A 22,978-nucleotide genomic window follows, 5' to 3' on the forward strand; every position below is an offset into this window, starting at 1 on the left:
TCTTTGTTTAATCCAATGAACTTCTATTCTCCCCACCTTATTGTGTGTTAGCATTTGCATTTCAGAGAGAACATTCAGCCTTTGGTTTTTTGGGATTGGCTAGTTTCACTTAAGCATGGTAGTCTCCAGTTCCATCTCCAGTTTCATCCATTTACTGGCAAGTGCCATAATTTCATTCTTCTTTATGACTGAGTAATATTCCATTGTGTGTGTGTGTATATATATATATATATATATACATATATTACATATATATATATTACAATATATATATATATATATATATATATTACAATTTCTTTATCCATTCATCTGTTGAAGGACACCTAGGTTAGTTCCATAGCTTAGCTATTGTGAACTGAGCTGCTATAAACATTGATGTGGCTGCTATAGTATGCTGTTTTTAAGTCCTCTGGGTGTATGCTGAGGTGTCAAATGGTGGGTTCATTCCAAGTTTTCTGAGGAATCTCCATACTGCTTTCCATAGTGGTTGCACCAATTTGCAACTCTGCCAGCAATGTATGAGTGTACCTTTTCCCCCACATCCTTGCCAACATTTGTTACTTGTATTCTTGATAATTGCCATTCTGATGGAGTGAAATGGAATCTCAGTGTAGTTTTAATTTGCATTTCTCTAATTGCTGAAGATGTTGAACATTTTTTCATATATTTGTTGATCAATTGTATTTCTTCTTCTGGAAGTATCTATTCAGTTCCTTTGCATCATCTTTTCTGTGAACAGTTTATCCTTTCCATTTTTCTATTGCATTATTGTTTCTTAATTTATACGTACTTTTTGTCATGAAAATTAGGCCTTTTAATATAAATAGCTAATATTAATTTATTGAATATTTGTCATGATATTTTTATGGTGGCATTTGCCGTGTAGAAAGTGCTTATTTTTGTACAGTTGTATTCTTAACCTTTTATTTTGTGACTTTTAGATTTATGTTACATCTTGGCCTTTTTACTGTGCAATATTAAACAACAGAAGAAATTCTTCAAGTTTCTTCTGTTTTCTTTCTTGCATTTGTTAAAAGTCTTTAGTATATACAGAATTTATTCTGTTGTAAGGTAGGAGGGTATACATCTTCCTTTTTTCTCCCTCCTTTCCCCTCCATTTCATTTCCTTACTTTGAATTTAACATTTTTTTCAATTATCATGGAAATAATTACTATTTGCTGTACTTTGAGAAAAATTTAAAAATTGTTTACATCATGGTTTTTTTCTTTGTGTATTTATTTAAGCTTGTTATCTATAGAGGAGGCATGAGCAATAGACTGAAGTATGTTAGGTATGTAAATATTTTATGAAATGGTATGTATGCAAAATATAGCATCTTAGTTTAACACGCTATGTTGTAATTATATGCAGATGATGTGCAGAAAAAAATTTTAAATAGTCTGACTAGTACCACTGTTATACATATGCCAGGGAGTTTAAGCCCAACTACATGGGAACAGGTTTATATACATATAAATAAACAGTTCACAATTATTAATTGAGGGTAAAATACATTTGATAGTTAATCCTTTACTAGTCCAGTCCGAAGATAACTGCATCTATTAATCAGAAACCAGAATATTTCTGTTGTTACATTTATTTTTAATTATGAAGTCTGATCTTCAAATTTCTAAAGGGATAATTAAATGACTGTAAATACCATGTCAGATCTGTGTCAATTATATGTATAGTCAACTATACATGTAGTGAGATTAGGCTTGTCCATTTTCACCTAGTTCAGGTTAGGAAATTTTAGTAATAAAATTAAGGGACTGTATTTACTAGTAGAGGTGCTGCATGCTATAGATAAATATTGTAAGCAGATACTTCCAAAGAGGGCTATGTTGTAGCTATGTTCAACATTTGTAGCAAATTCTTGATCGTGAAGGTTTTCTGACCTGGGAGGTTCTGCCATAATTACTTTTGCTTCCCTTTCTTTTTTGGATACTGGGATTGAACCCAGGGCCACTTTACCAGTGAGTGGTTGTATACTTCCCAGTTCTTTCTTTCTTTTTTTTTTTCTTTTCCTTTTTTCTTTTGAGACTGTGTCTCACTAAGTTCCTGAGGCTGGTCTCAAGCTTACAATCCTCCTGCCGCAACCTCCCAAGTTGCTGGAATTATAGGCATGTGCCATAATGCAGGATTCTAAATATGCTCTAAAAGCGTCTTGCTAATGCCTCAGCACCCTGAAGAAATATTGTTATTTCTAAAAGAATTTAGTTACAAAATGGCAACTGAAAACAATTTTTAAAAAACTTATTTTGGTTCCCACTAAGGATATTGGTTTGAGATGTTTAGAAAACATAAAGAATTAAACATGGTTTTGTTTTAGTTTGGATTTTAGTTTTGGTTTTATGTTTTCCTCCCAGGGATTTGGGTGTGTTTGAAAATATGTTAATATTACCACAATGACTTCTGGGTAATGTGAATAATTAAGATCACAAGTTGTTACATTCATTCTGAACTTATGATACTTAATTGAGCACTATTCACTCATTATCATTAAAGATTACAACCTTTAATTAAAAATGCCTATCTTAATTAAAGCTTTATTTAGACAATCCTATTGTTATTCCTGCATTATATTTCCTTTGATTCTTGAAAGATAAAGATGATAGTAAAGAAGTTCTTTTTTCATATTTTTCAATCTCAACCCCAATATAAGCATCAAGTTTACCCAGATCATTATGTGTATTTGAATTAAGAAATTTGTATTTGAATTCCAAAGCAGAGTTGCTTTGGTAGATCTTTTGAAACATGAGTCCAAAGACTTAAGTGATGAATGGTTTAGGATTTTAATTACTTATTTTAATAAGGATGAAGTAATATTGTATGTCTTTATGATACATCATACATATTGTTCAAATTTAAACTTAGCTTAGGAATTGGACTTTGCTCAGCAGTTACTTAGTTTGGAAAACATTTATGGAATATTATGTTAGTCTCAAGAATGGATTAATTATTATGTCCTCTTTGAAGAAATGAATGATTCCAAACTGGAAGCAGGAGTAGTACAAGATGAGCCTGGAATTCCTTGTCATGCTAGAATGCAGGGGGGCTATCAAAATTTAGAGCTCTGAGGCCAACTTGAAGAGGCCTCCACTTGGCCAATGTTGGAACTTTTTGATCATTGGTTAGGAAACAACTGCAGTGGACCAAAATCTTTCAATCCATGAGTTCATAGTGATGATTAAAAAATAAAAACAATTAGTCACTTTTGGAACATGCTGGGGAACTGATGCATTTGTTTAAACTCTGGAAAATAAAGGGATATAATAAAATATGTGTCATGCTTTTCTTTAGTGAACTATATCTCAGGGTAACTAAATTGTCAATAAGGGAAAGGGTCTTTTTATAAAAGGAATTTTATCCCAGCTAATAGATGAAGAAGGGGTGATAGAATTAGCATATCACATATTCTTCCAGCTAGTAAGTAGGGATGCTAGTGTATTGTGATTTTTACTTCTCCTAATGAGTTAATGGATGTAGAGTTTTGACAGTGATCATCAGAGGCTACTAATGTCTAAAGAAAGAGAAGCCGACATAACTTATCCCCTGGTAGATATATTCTTCTCTGTTTATTAGTAATCTTGCCTAAAAAATCATACCTGAATATGATAGCCCTTTATATATAACCACCATTTTATAGAAAATACAGAGAAAAGAGAAATGTGGGATGTAGTCAGGAGAATTCTGAATGTGGGAAACTAAAGAACAGATGACCTGGTGTCTTCAAAAATAAATTATAAGAAAAGGAAAAAAATGGAGGAGAAACCTAGAGATTACAAGAGATTTTGAGAGGTTAAAAGACATATTAACCAATTTTAATGATGGACTTTTTTTAGACCCTGATTAAGTATTTATAAAAAATGAAAGTTTATAAGACAATTGAGGAAATGTAAATACTGCCTGGATACTTCATGATGTAGAATTATTTAACAAATTTAAATGTGACTATGGTAGTAATGTCATCAAAAAGAGTATCTTTCAAAGATCTATTTAGAAGTGCTTTTACAGCTGAAATAATATGAAATGTGGGATTTGCTTCAAAATACTCTGGTGGTGGGTGGATGCGGCGAGTGAGTAGGGTTATAGTTGAATTAGGACTGGTCTTGAGTTAATTGTAGCTGAGTGGTTCATGATGCTATTGTATTTACTTTTGTGTTACCATTGAATTCAGCATGTGTCCTAAAATTTCTGTAATAAGAAAGATCTAGTTACCGCCTTCAAGAATTTTAAGAGACAATAAAACAATAACAGTAATGCAGTATCAGAGCCATAATAGAGGTCCGTATATATTGCTATGGGAGTGCAGTTGTGTAGAGCAGGGCCAGTGGAAAGGTTGGGAAGGTGAAGCTTCAGCCAGGCTCAGAAAGACAACTTGAATGACTTTATAGGCAAAAGAACAGCAAGTATCATGGTGTAGAACTGTGACATTATCTAGCTTGCTGAGAGTACACAGGTTAGGATTGTATGGTAGGGAATGGTGCAGATGAAGCGTAAAGTGTCTTGTAAGAACTTCAGTGAAAGCGTTAGAAGGCAACAGCTTGGGGGTTATCGTCAGGGACGGTCCCTCCTTTTTTATTAACTTGAATTAAAATTTTGAATTGCTTGATGTTTATACCATGTTTAGAGAGACTCTGATGGAGTCAAATAAGATTCATCTTCAGAAATTTTCATAATAGTGAATTAACAAGTTTACCCTTTCTCTTCTCTCATCCTCTCTGTTAGAGTTAGCTAACAGCCAACAACATTTTGTTGTTATCGACCATATTTAACTTATAGTTGGGTCCTTGGTAGAGAAATCTAGATCCAAGAGTACTAGATTTAAACCTTATAACTTATGTATTCTGTTTGTTTCATCTCTATAATATGGAACTCTTCACTATCCTATTATTATAGTTATGCAAATATTTATCCTGCCATCTAAGGGATATATCAAATAGTTAAAATTTCCACCTGCATGGGCTTATTTATTCAAGAGAAATCAAAGTGATTTCTGTAAGGAATTTGCCTAAAACAGGGCTGACATGCACTTTCTAAAATTGAAATAGTAGGATAGTCTACTTATATCACCTTATTTCCCTAAATTATAAAATGATTAAAAGTTTTATATATGTTTAATATATTTAGAAAATGTGTGTATTTTTTTGGGCTTAAATGTATAGCACAGAAACACAAATGAATCAAATTGTAATCACAAAGACGTTTTGTCTTTGGCCCTGTTTTATTCTTAGAAATCCTAAATGTTAATGTATTTTCAAATGGTAACATCTCTAAAATGATGGGCAGAAGAGGAACTGGTAAGATTTAGTGACTAAGGAATCTGGTGAAGGGTGAAATGGGATAAGTTGTAATTGTTTAATTGAATCAGACCTGGCAAATCCTGTTAATAAAGCGTAGGTATATGACTTACCCAGTTGGGATAAAAGGCTGTCTATTGTTTTAAAAACCTTTGGAGGTTGGTTGTGTATCCCAGTGGTAGGGTACTAGCATGAGTGAGGCCCTGGGTTCCATCCTTAGTTCTTAAAAACAACAACATACAAAACCCAAAACACAAATCACAAAACAAAACACCTCCTCATATAAGTCATACATGTTCACTATAAAAAACAAAATATAGTGGAAGACAAGACAAGCTACCCATAGTGCTATTCACTGTGCCATAAACCACTGGTTGTGCTTGTTTTAAATTTCCATACTGCTTCTTTGTTATTCAATTAGTATTTAATTATCTTAACACCACAGTAATGATATATGTACAATTTGAAATAATATTTTATTCTTATAAACTTTGTATTTGAAAGTTATAAGTAGTATGAAGTTATTTGAGCAGATACAAATGTCCCACTAGGAGTACTCAGGAAATGCTAGTGAACTACTTAAATTGTTCATGAGAAATACAAGTGCCAGTAGCCAACATTTATTGAGCATGTATGTTCCAGGCTTTGTTCCAAGTGATTTATATTAACTTGGTCCTCACAGCAATACAAAGTAGTGGGAACTGTTGCCATCATTTCGGATGAAAGTTAAATAATTTACCTGTTTGGGCTAATACGTGGGAAGTTAGGTAGCTTGGTTCTGGAACCCATGTCCTTACCTTTCTGAACTGATATAATTTCAAATTTAAAACTATGGAATTTGTATTTTAAGTCATATAAAAATGGGGTTGGGTATTTAACAGGAAAAAAGATCTTTAAATGGGAAGTCTCAAAATCAGTTTATACTTCCTCCAGTGATGTATGAAATTGTTGGATTCCTTACATCCTTTCAATAATGGATAGAGTATAAGCAAAATATTTGTCAACTTGATAGGAAGAAAGAATTATTGCTTTAATTCTTGTTTTTGTGTTCTAGGGAGTTTGAACATATTTCCGTGTTAGTGACTACTTTCTTTCTTGTTTTAGGAATTGTTAGTTCACGGTCTTTGGCCATTTTTAAAAACTGATGCCTTATTTATATTGATCTGGAAGAGCTTTATGTCTGTATTTTTATTGCTTGGCCAGTCATAGCTTTGAGAGTAGTCTGTGTCTCACTATAGTATGTTTTTTGTTTCTGTCATCTTTCCCCTATATTTCAAACAGTTTTTTAGAGTATTTAATTTTGTGATAATTGTTACATTAAGGTTCTTTGCTATTTTATATTCAGTGTAAAAGTCTCCAGTTTGTCACATTATGACTTTTGTCTTGAATTCTACATTGTTCCATATTGATACTGGCACATGCCCCTTCTGTTTTTTGTTTGTTTGTTTGTTTTTTGTATTTTTTGAACATTATCCTCTCAGCTTGATTTTAGCCTTAGATATTTAGAAGGATGTATAGGCAAAGGAAGTCCTTAGGATCCAGTAGAATGGCTTAATCTGGAGGGGTTGTATGTTTGTGTAAATTGGGTGTGTATTTGTCTAAAAGGAGGTATATTGGCTTTATTAAAATGGGAATTATCAAGAATACAAGCCACAGTTAAGTGTTGGCGAGGATGTGGGTAAAAAGGTACACTTACATGTTGCTCGTGGGCCTGTAGATTGGTGCAACCGTTAGGAAAGCAGTATGGAGATTCCTCAGAAAACTTGGAATGAAACCACCTTTTAACCCAGTTATCCCACACCTGGGCTTGTAACCAAAGGACTTAAATCATACTATAGTGACGCAGCCATATCAATGTTTATAGTAGCTCAATTCACAATAGCTAAACTGTGGAACCAACCTAGGCGCCCTTCAATAGATGAATGGAAAAAGAAACTATGAAACACACACACACACACACACACACACTGGAATATTACTCAGCCTTAAAGAAGAATAAAATTATGGCATTTGCAGGTAAGTGAATGGAGTTGGAGAATATCATGTTAAGCAAGATTAGCCAATCAGAAAAAAAACAAAGGCCAAATGTTTTCTCTGATAAGTAGGTGCTGATATATAACGGGGTGGGGGATAAGAGAAGAATGGAGAAACTTTGGATTGGGCAGAGGGGAGTGAGGGGAGGGTATAGTGTAAGGGGTAGGAAACATGGTGGAATGAGATAGACATCATTACCCCTATGTACATGTATGATTGCATGAGTGGTGTGACTCTACATTGTGTACAACCAGAGAGATGAAAAGGTGTACTCCATTTGCGTACAATGAATCAGAATGCATTCTGTTGTCATGTATAACTAAATAGAACACATTTTAAAAATTGGCTTTTGATAAGTTGTCAAAGTTTGACATTATCTCTATAGTAAGATTTTCCTATTCAGATGTACAGATAATTATATTTATTTTTACTGAATCTTGATGAATTTTCTTCTTACCAGATTGTGACATTTTCTCAGAGAAAGAGTGGCAGAGAATGTGTGAGAGAGCACGCACATGTTCACACTTACACATCATAGCTTTTGTTTTTGTTTTTGTTTTTCTGCGACTATAGGAGTCAAACCTGGGTTCTTATTCTTCCTGGGCAAGTGCTCTACTGATGAGCTATACCCCAACCCTTACTTCATGCTTTCTAAACTAAAAAAGTAAGAATGTGCCATTCTTCTTTCAGCTTAGTTTTGTTATTTCATGTTGATTTCATCTTTGGGAGGGCTCACTTTGTGTGGAGGTTGGGGTACTTCAGTGAGGAAGCCTTGTGGGTGTGGTTCTAGTGGTACATGATCTTTTTCCCTGTGTGCAAGAGGAATAATCAAGAAACACCTGCTGATTTACATGTGAGAGGTCTTTTAATTGAGAGATCTTTTTAAGGATCATTTCTCTTTTTTGATGGATAGATTTTTTAAAATTAACATATTTTTAAAAATCACTGTATGGAACATAAACAGCAGTCATGACAGTGGATAAATAGGTAAATGAGGAAAATGAAATGCCTTCTCAGCTTTAGAAAAGGCAAATTGTGGGCCAGAGAATGAGCCTACATGTCATTCTTGAAACCATAGTGGGAAAAGTATAAAGGGGCAGGGTAACATGTTGATGCTACAGGGTCAAACTCTGCAGCCCAGGTAGCCTGGGTTTGAGTGTTGCCACTCCTAGTAATCAGTTTTGTGACCTTAGGCAGGACTCAAATATGTTTCCTCATTTGGAAAATGAGGCTAATAACTGTTTTTCATAGAGTAGCTGTGAGCATTCGATGATTTAAGACATAATCAGGGCTTACTTGTTAGCATAGTGCCTTTTATATAATTAATGCAATAAAGGTTACTTCTTAATTACTAACTGAAACATCTCACTGGAGGTTACTCCATTGTTGACTGCTTATGGGTGAACTGTGAATTTCCTGGTCTTTCCTTCTCCAACAAATACAAACTTCCACAAGGTGTTCATGTAACCTAGATCTTCCAAAGGTCATTGGCTTCAACTTCTTTCTCTGAGGGAGATGTCAGTGTCTCTATTTTTTAATTATGGAAAAGAAATATTTCTTGAGGGCCATCCTAGGCTGAGCACTGGGAGATGAAAAGACGAAGACAAAAGGCTGGTTCACAGGCTTGTGGCAGAATAATGTAAAGCCTTTGGTGCTGTGATAATGTGCAAGGTCCTGATCCAATGTGAAGCTGAGAAGTGAGTCAGGTTTATTTTTCAAGCGACTGTTGTTTCTCTTTTTAAAAATTGAGGTGAGAGTCACATAACATTAAATTAATCATTTTATTTTTTTTCAGCTTTTTTTATTTTTTATTTTTACAGACTGCATTTTGATTCATTGGACACAAATTGGGTACAACTTTTCATTTATACGGTTGTACATGATGTAGATTCACACATTCATGTAATCATACATGTACATAGGGTAATGATGTCTGTCTCATTCCACCATCTTTCATACCCCCAAATTAATCATTTTAAAGTGAAAATTCAGTGGCATCTTGCACAGCTACAGTATTGTGTAAATACTTTATTATATAGTTCCAAACATTTCCATCACCTCAGAAGGAAACTGTGGGCCCAGTATGCAGAGTGAACCTCTTATCCTGAGGCTTCCAGGGTATGGTAGAAGTGATCCAGGAAAGGATAGAATTCCTATCAGAGGGAAGAGCAACGACATAGACGAGGAATATGGAGTTGGGGAAGGAAACAGTTGGATTGTCAGCTCAACTTTTCTGGATCCTAGAATGACATCAAAGCCTTGAGTGGGCAACAGGCAGAAGAGGAAGTTGGAATGGTTTTAAGAACACCATCTTTAAGAGTTTCTACTTTGTCCTGTGGACCCTGAGGTGGCGAATCACATGATCAAATGTGTTTCTGATTGATTACTGTGGTAGCAGTTCTGTTCAGAAGAGATTGGAGGAGATGGAGCTTGCAGTGGTGGGCTCAGTTACAAAACTGCTGCAGTAGAATTGGTGAGGGCCTGAATTGTGTAGTGCTGGCAGTAATGGAGAGAAGGGCACCGGAGACCCAAAGAAGTTGTAACTTACTAGTCACCCAGTAAACAGACAAATTCTCAGTGTCCCTGCCTACTAATCCTGTGTGATTCCCACTAAGTTCCCTGGATATCTGATTGGAGGTAATTATCTTCTGAGGAGGTGAGAGGACATTGCTCAAATCTTTCTATATGTTAACAACTTTTTTAAAAAAAAGTGCATTTACTTATAATTAGTTTGGAAGAACAGCTCAGTGTTCTGATGATGTTTGAAAAATAACTTAGTTTAACATTATGCTAATAACAAGTGCACATTTTTAGCTGGTAATTTGTTTTCTTTGACTTTTTTTTTCAATGAACATACCTATGATTGATTTATTACCTGGAACTTCAGCAGTCACAGTAATTCAAGAAATGTTTATTGCATATTTCTTCCGTATGGGCCCCAATCCATGTCCTGTTAATGTTAACTGCATACCATCAAAAATTTATAAGAGTCAAGAGGACTTCTATGGACCATCTATTCCCTAGTCCTCTGGAAAAATCCAGTTAAGCAGTAGCGTATATTGAATTTTAAAACAGATATATACCTACAATGAAAATACTATTCTATCACTACACATCTAAGAGCAGCATGCAGGTAGATTTGCCTAATCTATGATAAAAATATTTTTTATTTTTTATTTATTTTTCTTAAAGTTTTTTTTATTGTAAACAAATGGGATACATGTTGTTTCTCTGTTTGTACATGGCGTAAAGGCATACCATTTGTGTAATCATAAATTTACATAGGGTAATGTTGTTTGATTCATTCTGTTATTTTGTCCCTTCCCCCACACCCCTCCCACCCCTCTTTTCCCTCTATACAGTCCTTCCTTCCTCCATTCTTGCCCCCCTCCCTAACCCTAACTCTAACCCTAATACTAACCCCTCCCACCCCCCCATTATGTGTCATCATCTACTTATTAGTGATATCATTTATCCTTTGGTTTTTTGAGATTGACTTATCTCACTTAGCATGATATTCTCCAATTTCATCCATTTGCCTGCAAATGCCATAATTTTATCATTCTTTATGGCTGAGTAATATTCCATTGTATATATATACCACAGTTTCTTTATCCATTCATCAATTGAAGGACATCTAGGTTGGTTCCACAATCTGGCTATTGTGAACTGAGCAGCTATGAAAATTGATGTGACTGTATCTCTGTAGTATGCTGATTTTAAGTCCTTTGGGTATAGGCCAAGGAGTGGGATAGCTGGGTCAAATGGTGGTTCCATTCCATGTTTTCTAAGGAGTCTCCACACTGCTTTCCAGAGTGGCTGCACTAATTTGCAGTCCCACCAACAATGTATGAGTGTAACTTTCTCCCCACATCCTCGCCAACACCTGTTGTTGCTTGTATTCTTGATAATCGCCATTCTAATTGGGGTGAGATGGAATCTTAGGGTGGTTTTGATTTGCATTTCTCTTATTACTAGAGATGTTGAACATTTTTCCATATGTTTGTTGATTGTTTGTAGGTCTTCTTCTGTGAAGTGTCTATTCATTTCCTTAGCCCATTTGTCAATTGGATTATTTGCATTCTTGGTGTAGAATTTTTTGAGTTCTTTATAGATTCTGGAGATTAGTGCTCTATCTGAAGTATGATTGGCAAAGATTTTCTCCCACTCTGTAGGCTCTTTCTTCGCATTGCTGATAGTTTCCTTTGCTGAGAGAAAACTTTTTAGTTTGAATCTATCCCAGTTATTAATTCTTGCTTTTATTTCTTGTGCTATGGGAGTCCTGTTGAGGAAGTCTGGTCCTAAGCCGACATGTTGAAGCTCTGGACCTACTTTTTCTTCTATAAGATGCAAGATCTCTGGTCTGATTCCGAGGTCCTTAATCCATTTTGAGTTTAGTTTCGTGCATGGTGAGAGATATGGGTTTAGTTTCATTCTGTTGCATATGGATTTCCAATTCTCCCAGCACAATTTGTTGAAGAGGCTATCTTTTCTCCATTGCATATTTTTGGCCCCTTTGTCTAGTATGAGAAAATTGTATTTATTTGGGTTTGTGTCTGTGTTCTCTATTCTGTACCATTGATCCACCTTTCTATTTTGGTACCAATACCATGCCGTTTTTGTTACTATTGCTTTATAGTAGAGTTGAAGATCTGGTATTGCGATACCCCCTGCTTCACGCTTTCTGCCAAGGATTGCTTTAGCTATTCTGGGTTTTTTATTCTTCCAGATGAATTTCATAATTGCTTGCTCTATTTCTGTAAGGTACATCATTGGGATTTTAATTGGAATTGCATTGAATCTGTATAGCACTTTTGGTAGTGTGGTCATTTTGACAATATTAATTCTTCCTATCCAAGAACATGGGAGATCTTCCATCTTCTAAGGTTTTCTTTAATTTCTTTCTTTAGTGTTCTGTAGTTCTCATTGTAGAGGTCTTTCACCTCTTTTGTGAGATTGATACCCAAGTATGTTATTTTTTTCGATGCTATTGTGAATGGGGTAGTTTTCCTAATTTCTCTTTCTGAAGATTCATCACTTATGTATAAAAATGCATTAGATTTATGTGCATTGATCTTATATCCCGCTACTTTACTGAATTCACTTATGAGATCTAAAAGTTTTCTGGTGGAATTTCCTGGTTCCTCTAAGTATATAATCATATCATCAGCAAATAGGGGTAGTTTGAATTCTTCTTTTCCTATTCGTATCCCTTTAATTTCTTTGGTCTGTCTAATTGCTCTGGTTAGAGTTTCAAGGACGATATTGAATAGAAGTCGTGAAAGAGGGCATCCCTGTCTTGTTCCAGTTTTTAGGGGGAATGCTTTCAGTTTTTCACCATTTAGAATGATATTAGCCATGGGCTTAGCATAGATGGCCTTTACAATGTTAAGGAATGTTCCCACTATCCCTATTTTTTCTAGCGTTTTGAGCATGAAGGGGTGCTGTATTTTATCAAATGCTTTTTCTGCATCTATTGAAGTAATCATGTGATTCTTGACTTTAAGTCTGTTGATATGGTGAATGACATTTATTGATTTCCTGATGTTGAACCAACCTTGCATCCCTGGGATGAAACCCACTTGATCATGGTGCACTATCTTTTTAATATGTTTTTGTATGTGATTTGCTAAAATTTTGTTGAGAATTTTTGCGTCGATGTTCATTAAGGATATTGGTCTGAAATTTTCTTTCCTCTATGTGTCTCTGTCTGGTGTAGGTATCAGGGTGGTATTGGCTTCATAGAATGAGTTTGAGAGGGTTCCCTCCTCTTCTATTTTATGGAATACTTTGAGAAGTATTGGAATGAGCTGTTCTTTAAAGATTTTGTAGAACTCAGCTGAGAACCCATCTGGTCCTGGACTTTTCTTTGTTGGTAGGCTTTTGATGACTTCTTCTATTTCATTACTTGAAATTGATCTATTTAATTTGTGTATGTCCTCCTGGTTCAGTTTAGGTAATTCATATGTCTCTAGAAACCTGTTGATGCCTTCGAAATTTTCTATTTTGTTGGAGTATATATTTTCAAAATAGCTTCTAATTATGTTTTGTATTTCAATCGTGTCTGTTGTGATATTTCCTTGTTCATTCCAAATTTTGGTGATTTGGGTTTTCTCTCGTCTTCTCTTTGTTAGTGTGGCTAAAGGTTTATCGATTTTGTTTATTTTATCGAAGAACCAACTATTTATTTTGTCAGTATTTGTATTGTTTCTTTTGTTTCAATTTCGTTGATTTCAGCTCTGAATTTAACTATTTCCTGTCTTCTACTACTTTTGGTGTTGGTCTGTTCTTCTTTTTCTAGGGCTTTGAGCTGTAGTGTTAGGTCGTTTATTTGTTGAGTTTTACTTCTTTTATTAAATGCGCTCCATGAAATAAATCTTCCTCTAAGTACTGCTTTCATATAGTCCCAGAGATTTTGATATGATGTTTCTTTGTTCTCATTTACCTCTAAGAATTTTTTAATTTCCTTCCTAATATCTTCTGTTATCCATTCATCGTATAATAGCATATTGTTTAATCTCCAGGTGTTGGAGTAGTTTCTGTTTTTTACTCTTTCATTTATTTCTAATTTCAATCCATTATGATCTGATAGAATACAAGGTCGTGTCTCTATCTTCTTGTATTTGCTAACATTAGCTTTGTGGCATAATATATGGTCTATTTTAGAGAAGGATCCATGCGCTGCTGAGAAGAAAGTGTATTTGCTCTTGGTTGGATGGTATATTCTATAAATGTCTGTTAAGTCTAAATTATTGATTGTATTATTGAGATCTATGGTTTCTTTGTTCAATTTTTGTTTGGAAGATCTGTCCAGTGGTGAGAGAGGTGTGTTAAAATCACCTAGTATTATTGTGTTATGGTCTATTTGGTTTCTAAAATTGCGAAGGATTTGTTTGACATACATGGATGAGCCACTGTTTGGGGCATAGATGTTTATGATTGTTATATCTTGCTGATTTATGCTTCCCTTAAGCAGTATGAAATGTCCTTCTTTATCCCTTCTGACTAACTTTGGCTTGAAGTCCACATTATCTGAAATGAGGATGGATACTCCAGCTTTTTTGCTGAGTCCATGTGCATGGTATGTTTTCCCCTATCCTTTCACCTTTAGTCTATGGGTATCTCTTTCTATGAGGTGAGTCTCTTGCAGGCAACATATTGTTGGATCTTTCTTTTTAATCCAATCTGCCAGTCTGTGTCTTTTGATTGATGAATTCAGGCCATTAACATTTAGGGTTATTATTGAGATATGATTTGTATATCCGGTCATTTAGTTCATTTTTAAAATTTTATTTATTTATTTGTTTTTTTTGACACAACTTGGTTCCTCCTTTATTTGACAGTTCCTTTAGGATAATTCCTCCCTTTGCTGATTTGCTTCTTTGTTTTTTATCTCTTCCTCATGGAATATTTTGCTGAGAATGTTCTGTAATGCTGGCTTTCTTTTTGTAAATTCTTTTAGCTTTTGTTTATCATGGAATGATTTTATTTCATCGTCAAATTTGAAGGTAAGTTTTGCTGGGTATAAGATTCTTGGTTGGCATCCATTTTCTTTCAGAGCTTGAAAAATGTTGTTCCAGGCCCTTCTAGATTTTAGGGTCTGGATTGAAAAATCTGCTGATATCCGTATTGGTTTCCCCTGAATGTAATTTGGTTCTTTTCTCTCACAGCCTTTAACATTCTGTCTTTATTTTGTATGTTAGGTATTTTCATTATAATGTGCCTTGGTGTGGGTCTGTTGTAATTTTGTATATTTGGAGTCCTATAAGCCTCTTGAACTTGATTTTCCATTTCATTCTTCAGATTTGGGAAATTTTCTGATATTATTTCATTGAATAGATTGTTCATTCCTTTGGTTTGTTTCTCTAAGCCTTCCTCAATTCCAATAATTCTCAAATTTGGCCTTTTCATGATATCCCATAGTTCTTGGAGATTCTGTTCATGATTTCTTACCATCTTCTCTGTTTGTTCAACTTTGTTTTCAAGGTTAAATATTTTGTCTTCAATATCTGAGGTTCTGTCTTCCAGGTGTTCTATCCTATTGGTTATGCTTTCTATGGAGTTCTTATTTTGGTTTATTGTTTCCTTCATTTCAAGGATTTCTGTTTGGTTTTTTTTTCAATATCTCTAACTCTTTATTGAAATGATCTTTTGCTTCCTGTATTTGCTCTTTTAACTGCCGATTGGTGCGATCGTTCAATGCCTGCATTTGCTCTTTCATCTCATCATTCAATGCCTGCATTTGCTCTTTCATCTCATCGTTTGCTTCCCTGATCATTTTAATTATGTACATTCTGAACTCCCTTTCTGTCATTTCTTCTGCCATGCTGTCGTTGGATTTTATTGATGTAACATCTAGATTTGTTTGGGGCATTTTCTTCCCTTGTTTTCTCATATTGTTCAGGAATCAGTGGGTCATTAAGATATTGCAGATTTCCTCTATTGACTTATAATGTCCCTGAAGATTGCTAGTATATCCCCTCTTATCCTTCAGTAGCCTGAAGTCTTGGAGGAAGTTGATAATGCGGTGCTCCACAAGGAAGCTGCCTGTCTAGGGGTGGTGACCCTCAGGTGACGTATATCCCTGCTAGTGGGCAGAGGTGCCTCCACTTGTTGACCAGTGGTCATCCAAAGGGGAACTAGGCTGCTGGCTGAGGCAAGGCCTGTTTGTGCCTGTGTCTCTGGTTTTACCGTCCTTGTGGGAAAACCTCACCCGGCAGGGAAGACTCACCTGGTGGGGAGGTCTTGCTGGTCAGTTCCCCTCCTAAAGGTTCCCCTTAATCTACAACTACCGCCTGGGCTGGGCTGCTTTCCTCTGCAACGTTCCCAGGGACCCGGACCTACCTCCTGGGCCTGGAGCCTCACCCTTCACAGACGAGCCTCCTTAGGCTGCCTCTCCTCAGAGAAGCTGCCTGCAGTCCTGGAACCTTCGCTCCGCCCCTCAGCTTGTCTCTGTGTGGCTCTTCCACGAAGAAACCGCCTAAATCCTGGGACCCTGTTCTGCACCTAATCGCCTGGCTATGCAGCCCCTCCTCTGAGCCGCCACCTGGAGCCCCGTACAATAGCTCCGAGTCCCTCCGGACAGCCGCCCGGTGTTCCGATGCGGTCACTAGGAGTCCAAGCAACTCACTTCGTGTCTCCTCCTCCCGCCATCCGCCCGTAGCCCTAGGCAGTCACTTCGAGTCCAAGTAACCCGCCCTGTTCCTCCTCCTCCTCGGGGTAGCCCCCCGGGTGTTCGGGTGCGGTCGCTTTGAGTCCAAACAACTCACCACTCCCCTCCTCCTCTGAGCAGCCACCCAGAGCTCTGATGCAGTCACTCCTAGACCAAGCGACCTGCCGCGCTCCTCCTCTTCCTCCGTGCAGCCCCCCGGTGTTCAGAAGCGATCGTTCTGAGTCCAAACAACTCGCCACGCAGCTCCTCCTCTGGCAACCGCCTGTATCTCTGATGCAGTCACTCCTAGACCAAGCGACCTGCCACGTTCCTCCTCTTCCTCCGGGCAACCCCCCGGTGTTCAGAAACGGTTGCTCTGAGTCCAAACAGCTCGCCACGCAGCTCCTCCTCAGGCAGCTGCCTGGAAGCCCCAGTGGTTGCTCCCAGTCCACGCGCTGTGCTGAGCCGCCTCCTCTACGATGATCCCAGTTGTCTGTGTTTACCGCTCCAGTGGGGGGAGGGGCGTCTCACCGACCAACTCTACTTCACAAAGTTCCCTGCGTTCCGGGGCTACTGCCCCATCCGGGACGCCTCCTCAATGGAGAGACTCACCCGGTGGCTTTGAGTTGGTCCCAAGTCACTCGCTATCTCCTCTTTTGAATCCTGAGTTCTGGAGTAACATAAAATGCAGCCACCCTCTAGTCTGCCATCTTGAAAACCTCTTCTTTGACTTTTTATTATGAAAAAACAAAACATAAAATTAAAGAGTACAGTGATCTAGGATCTTCCTGCCTACTATTTAGATTCAAAAGTTAATATATTGCTGCATTTGCTCTGTTTATATATATGCATATCAAATTTGTATACATAGTACACTAATTTTTCACTGAATGATTTGAAGATAAATTGTAGCATTTTATTTCACCTTTAAATACTGTAGTATGCCTCACTTAAGGATAATAATCTCCTTGAATATCTATAATATAATGCTATTTGAAATTTTAAGTTTTATTTAAAGTGAGGAAACTCAGCGATATGAAGAAGTAGTGTCTTCCAGTTTCTCAGGCTCCTTTACCTTGCATCTTACCTGGTAACACCAACTTTTAAACTTTAGTAATATTAGTGCCTTATTTTGATAATTTTTGTCACATCCATGAATCACTCATACTAATTGGTAATGTGCTTTTATGTTGATTTACTTAGAAAACATAATTACCAATATATTTATTTAGAGAGGAAACTATGCCAGATGCTGAGTAAAGGGGTTAGTGGCAGTCCTCTTTGCTGTGGAGTATCTCTCCAATTAGCATTTGGGGGAAGGAGCAGGTGGGAAGAGGGTGTTGTTGTCCAGCTCCTGACTGCAGCTGCATGTGAGTACTTGTGCTGTACTGGTCCTGTCACTGGGTTGAGGCAGGGCCCAGCGCTCTGGAACAGGCTGTTCTTGATCCTTGTCCTTTTATTTCCAATTTCATGCCTTTTATCCCACTGTTTTTGCTATCCCTGCTGCAAGCTTATAGTGAATGAGTGGAACCTTAGGAGGAAATCCTAGAAGACGGTTACCACATTTATCCTTGTGCCAGGGAGAGGGTTGCCTGCATAGTAATGTATAGACCACACTTACATGCTCAGTTCTACATTCTGCTACCAAGTAAATATTTTCCTGTTTGTAGACCAACTGATTTTTAAAAATTTCCTTTACAGCTAAGATTTATAATTTATCAAAGTTCTTTTTGAAATAATTATTGTTAAGCATTTAAATTAGATTTAAACACATTTTTAAAAACACATATTCTTTTTGCCAGGCACTATGTTGCCTGGGAAACATAAACAAAAAATTCATTGTATGTTCATGAATATTTGAAATTTATTGTTCTCTGAATTCTTTTCTTTAAAATGAATCACCTAAATTTATGTTTAAGAATATAATGTCATTTCTAAATAGGGTATAACTTATTGAAATATTCAAAATATCTCATGGTTGTGTAGAGTTGTTTATTAGTGTGTCCCATGTTTTGACTTACTAAATAATTTTTCTAGTTTAGAATATTAGGATAATAGCTATTTATTGTCTTACATTGGTTTATTTCATTAGGATTTTAAAAATGATAAATGTTTTCTTTGATGTAGTCAGTTACTTTGCTTTTCCCTCTATGAATATAAAGAAATTTGATGTAATGCTAAAAGCATCTTCTTTCATTTTTAAGTACTAATACCACTAAAATAGAGACATTCTGTAGCAAAAAGATCAGAGATGATAGACAAGATACCAAAAACTCTTGATTTAGGTGCACGTACTGCTACTAAAAAGGTCTGACTTGAGCAAAGCACTTTATCTCAGAAAGTTTGAGTTATTTCTCTTGGGGACACCACTTACCTTTCTAACTTACCAGAAATTTTAGGTTTTAAAATGATTGGAAATATTTTGAAAGTCGTAGAACAGAATGTATAGAAATTTAAGCGATGGTCATCTGTCAATTAAACCATTACATTAATTTTTGTTGGATGTACCTGGAATTCAGTTCTGAAAATAGAAATTCAGTTCTGAAAATAGAAAGTGTTATGCACATCTTTATGAGGTGAAGAGTAAGGTTTATGGCTTATATGTAGAATGAAAATATTTTAATTCTAATTCAAATGGCTCTTCATATTGATTTCATGAGTGGAAGAATACAGCTTTTGTTTTGGTCCAATGTAGTTTTGAGTTGGTTAACTGAATAAAGCACAGTTGATATGGAAGAATCCTTGTCCATGTGACAAAATACACATTTTTTCCCCAAGAAATCCTCATTCACAGAAGTGAATGAGAACCCTAGACATAGAGCGTTTTGTAAGCCATGGAAAACATTACACTTGCATGATTGATGAGTTGAAGTGCTCTGTTTGACTGTTACAAGCATCTCTTTCCATGGTATCATTCATAGCTGTCAATGTGCTCTTTTTACTAGTTGATACTAATAGGAAGAATCCTGGCTTATTTTGCTGGGAACATTTCTTTGGAGTTCTGTTGAGGACACTGTACCTACATGTGTATTGCCATTGTTTAATTTATTACTGTGAGATTAAAAAATTTCAACAAAATTGAGTTCCACTAATATTTAAGACTTTTTATTTTTATTTATTTTTTGGTCTTCACACTTCCATTGCATATCCCCGTTTTCTTCTGTCATTCTGGGAACTGCTATCCAGTTCCTTGTATACTGTTTACTTTAGATCTAGTGAGAGCCTAGTTTGATATTGATCGTTTTTAGTCCATTAGTGCTTAAGATTTAGAAATGTTTCTCTGAGTTGGTAAAGGTTACTGGAGGCTAACAAATGTATTTATGATCCATTATATTGTACCTTCATTCAACAAATATTTATTTAGCACCTACTATATGCCAAGTTCTTTTTCTTTTCTTTTCTTCCCTCCCTCCCTCCTTTCTTTCTTTCTCCTTCCCTCCCTCCATGCCTCCCTTTTCTCCTCCCTTCCTTCCTTCCTTCCAAGTATTTTATATTGATGCCAATTGATCCTCTCTCCTTTAAGAGGCCTGCCAGTCTTGTCTCAGGGTTATACCCTTCATTGTATTTTTCCTTAATGATCCTTAGGTGGAAGAGCCTGTGTATGACCTAGTTTTCATTTGGCCCCTTTACCTCCTCTAATCTTCATACCTAGAATCAGATAAGTTTGTACTGTGAAATTGTCAATGGTTCAGTTTTTTTGCTTCTTACTTTCCCAGACATTTTCATTTGGCACTAAAGTGACACTAACCTTTATTTCTACTTTCATGCTTCATTCTTCCTTAAAGGTTCAACCTTTTGATGTGACTAGAAAATGGCCAAAAAAAAAAAAAAAAAAGTGATTGTAAAAACAGTTTTCATTTTTAACAAGGAAAAGCTTCAGCATACTTTTTGTTACTAGCTTTTAAATTTATGTAATTTTATTTTCTTCCCAATTTTTAAAACAACTCTACATTTTATTTTATAATGTTTAAATATTAGATTTTCAGAACTTCAGGATGGAGTGAACTTAAAATTTTCTGGTGCTGTGGCTGGATGACCTATAAAATTTTTTTTTTTTTAGAACTCACAGTGAGAAATACATTTTCCTTAGTGATCCACAGATGTAATAGGCAGAATTCTAGAAATAACCTTCCAGGATTTCCAAGATTTTATGATGAGAAAATATGCCCATGATTATGTCATAATCAATGACAAACAAAATTTTGCACAAGTAATGAAGTTTCCTATCACTTGACTTTAAATTAGTCAAAAAGGAGATTATCTAGGTGGGTCTATTCTAATGACACAGCCTTTTAAAGAGCACAGATTTTTTCTGGCTTGAAGCAGACCTGCAAATTGCAGAGATTTGAAGGACCAGAAGGACTTGTCCTGTTGTTGCTGGCTTAAAGGTAGATGGGACCCTGTGAGAAGGAATATGAGTGGCCTTAAGCAGCTGAGAGAATATGCAGCACCCAACCAGTAGGAAACAGGGATCTCAGTGCCACCAGTGCAGGGAACTGCTGTCTGCCAGCAATATGAAGGATCCTGAAAGCAAATTTTTCTTCAGCCAACAGCCAGCCTGGCACCTTGATATTTGTCCTTCAGAGACCTAAGCAGAGTAAATAGTCAGTCCTACCTAGACTCCTGATCTATAGAACTGTGAACTTACACATGATTGTTTTTAAGCTTCTATGTTTGTAGTGATTTATTATATAGCTATAGAAAACTAATATGCAAGACCAGTTTGTAACAATATGAAGAAATTCCATAAAGAAATGGAAATCTCTTTTTTGGGGGGTACCAGGGATTGAACTCAGGGGCACTCAATCACTGAGCCGTATCCCTAACCCTATTTTGTATTTTATTTAGAGACAGGGTGCTTAATGTCTCGCTGGCTTTGAATTCTCAATCCTCCTACCTCAGCCTCCTGGGCCACTGGGATTACAGGTGTGTGCCCCCATGTCCGGCTTGGAAATCTTGTAAGTTCAAAAAGTCAGAATAAAAAATATATAGGCACAACCTGATAAATGACAAAACATTCACATAGGAGAAGACTGGCAGAGGATATACAAAAATGATTAGAGTTAAAGGTGAATATATCACTAATATAATTGGTATCAAGACCGCTCCCCCCCACCAAACCCTGTATTCCGTAACATTGACCGATTCACTAGTTTATTGAGGAAATACCTTTTGCTGTCCCATGTTGATTGGGGGATGTACAGACCTGAACATTTTTTGACAAGAGATTCTATGTAGAGGTATGAAGTGATAGTTGGAAAGGTAAATTTCAAGTTGCTGGTGTATGACCTTTAAAATACACTGTGAAAGGATTTGTGCCTGTTATTGCTTATAGCCACATTAAGTAATTTAATTTAGCCTTAATGAAAGAACTGTATTGTAAGGTCCTGTAAGTTAAGCTTTATTAAGCAGAACCTTTTCTGTATACCCTTTGAGGAAATAGAATAGCAAGTTTCCTAATTGCTTAGATCTAATTGCATTCCTGCTGTTGAACTGTTTTGATATCATGGGAAAGGGTGAGTCAGGAAAGAGGAAGGAACTACACTTAGGAGCCATTATAAACACTTTTGGGTGTGGTAGTATGTTTGTGTGTACCTAAGAAAATGTAATGTCTCATTTGATGTGATGAGGCTATCACATAGTTGTTGTAGTTGTAACCTAAAAGATAAACTTTTTGTGCCTCCTCCTGACTGCTTAGAATGAAAGATATTCCTTGTAGAAGACCACAGTTAGGGATACTGTTGCACTGTGAAGATGAAGCCCTGGTTTGTAGTCATTTTTGCATGAAACTGATTTACTAAAACTTAACATTCCTAACCACATGGTATATACTATTGCTTCCCAGTGTTTCTGGATATAACATTGATTTAGTTAAATAGAAATTGTTGAGAAAAAAAAGTCTGAAATACACATGTTTATAAATTATAAATCATTTTAAAACACAAAGCCAACTTTATAAAGGACAGAATTTTGGAAACTTCCTGAAATGCCCCTCTTTTCTACCTAATTTACAATTTCAAAACTGTGCCAAGTGTCCTAGTTGTATGTTTATAAGTGACCCTTTCTATCTGCCGGGCTCTCCTGTTCCCTGTTTGATATCACTTTGGCACAGAAGGTAGGCCCTATAGTTTTTTGAAAGGACAGAGAGATGATGTTGAGTAAGATGTAAGTGCTGAGGCTTAGTTGAGGACAGATTTTTGGTGTGCAGAAATCAAAGGGCTGTTTTGTTTCCCTTACCCACTGTATTGGAGGTGAGTTATACACAACAGGCTTTTGCCTCACTCTGACTCATTGCCTCATCCTGAAAGTGAGTTCCCCTTATATTTTCTATCCTACCTTCTTTATTCTGCTTGCTCTACTCAGCTCTACTCATTGGTGCACCACTGGGTTGGTAAGTTATTCCATTTTATTTTCTGTAAAGGAGAAACTTATTGTTCTTCCCCCAGATATACCAGAATGAAGGTCTTTAAATTGGTTCTTATGATT

At 36.3% G+C, this 22,978-nt stretch overlaps 1 protein-coding gene across 1 annotated transcript in view; it reads left to right on the forward strand.

The window, feature by feature from the left end:
- Window positions 1-22,978, forward strand: part of Uaca (uveal autoantigen with coiled-coil domains and ankyrin repeats) — a 99,501-nt gene that overhangs the window by 2,904 nt on the left and 73,619 nt on the right. The gene's annotated exons all lie outside the window — the stretch shown is intronic.

The sequence above is a fragment of the Sciurus carolinensis genome, chromosome 2 (assembly GCF_902686445.1).
Source record: "Sciurus carolinensis chromosome 2, mSciCar1.2, whole genome shotgun sequence".
In the NCBI taxonomy this organism is placed as follows: Eukaryota; Metazoa; Chordata; class Mammalia; order Rodentia; family Sciuridae; genus Sciurus; species Sciurus carolinensis.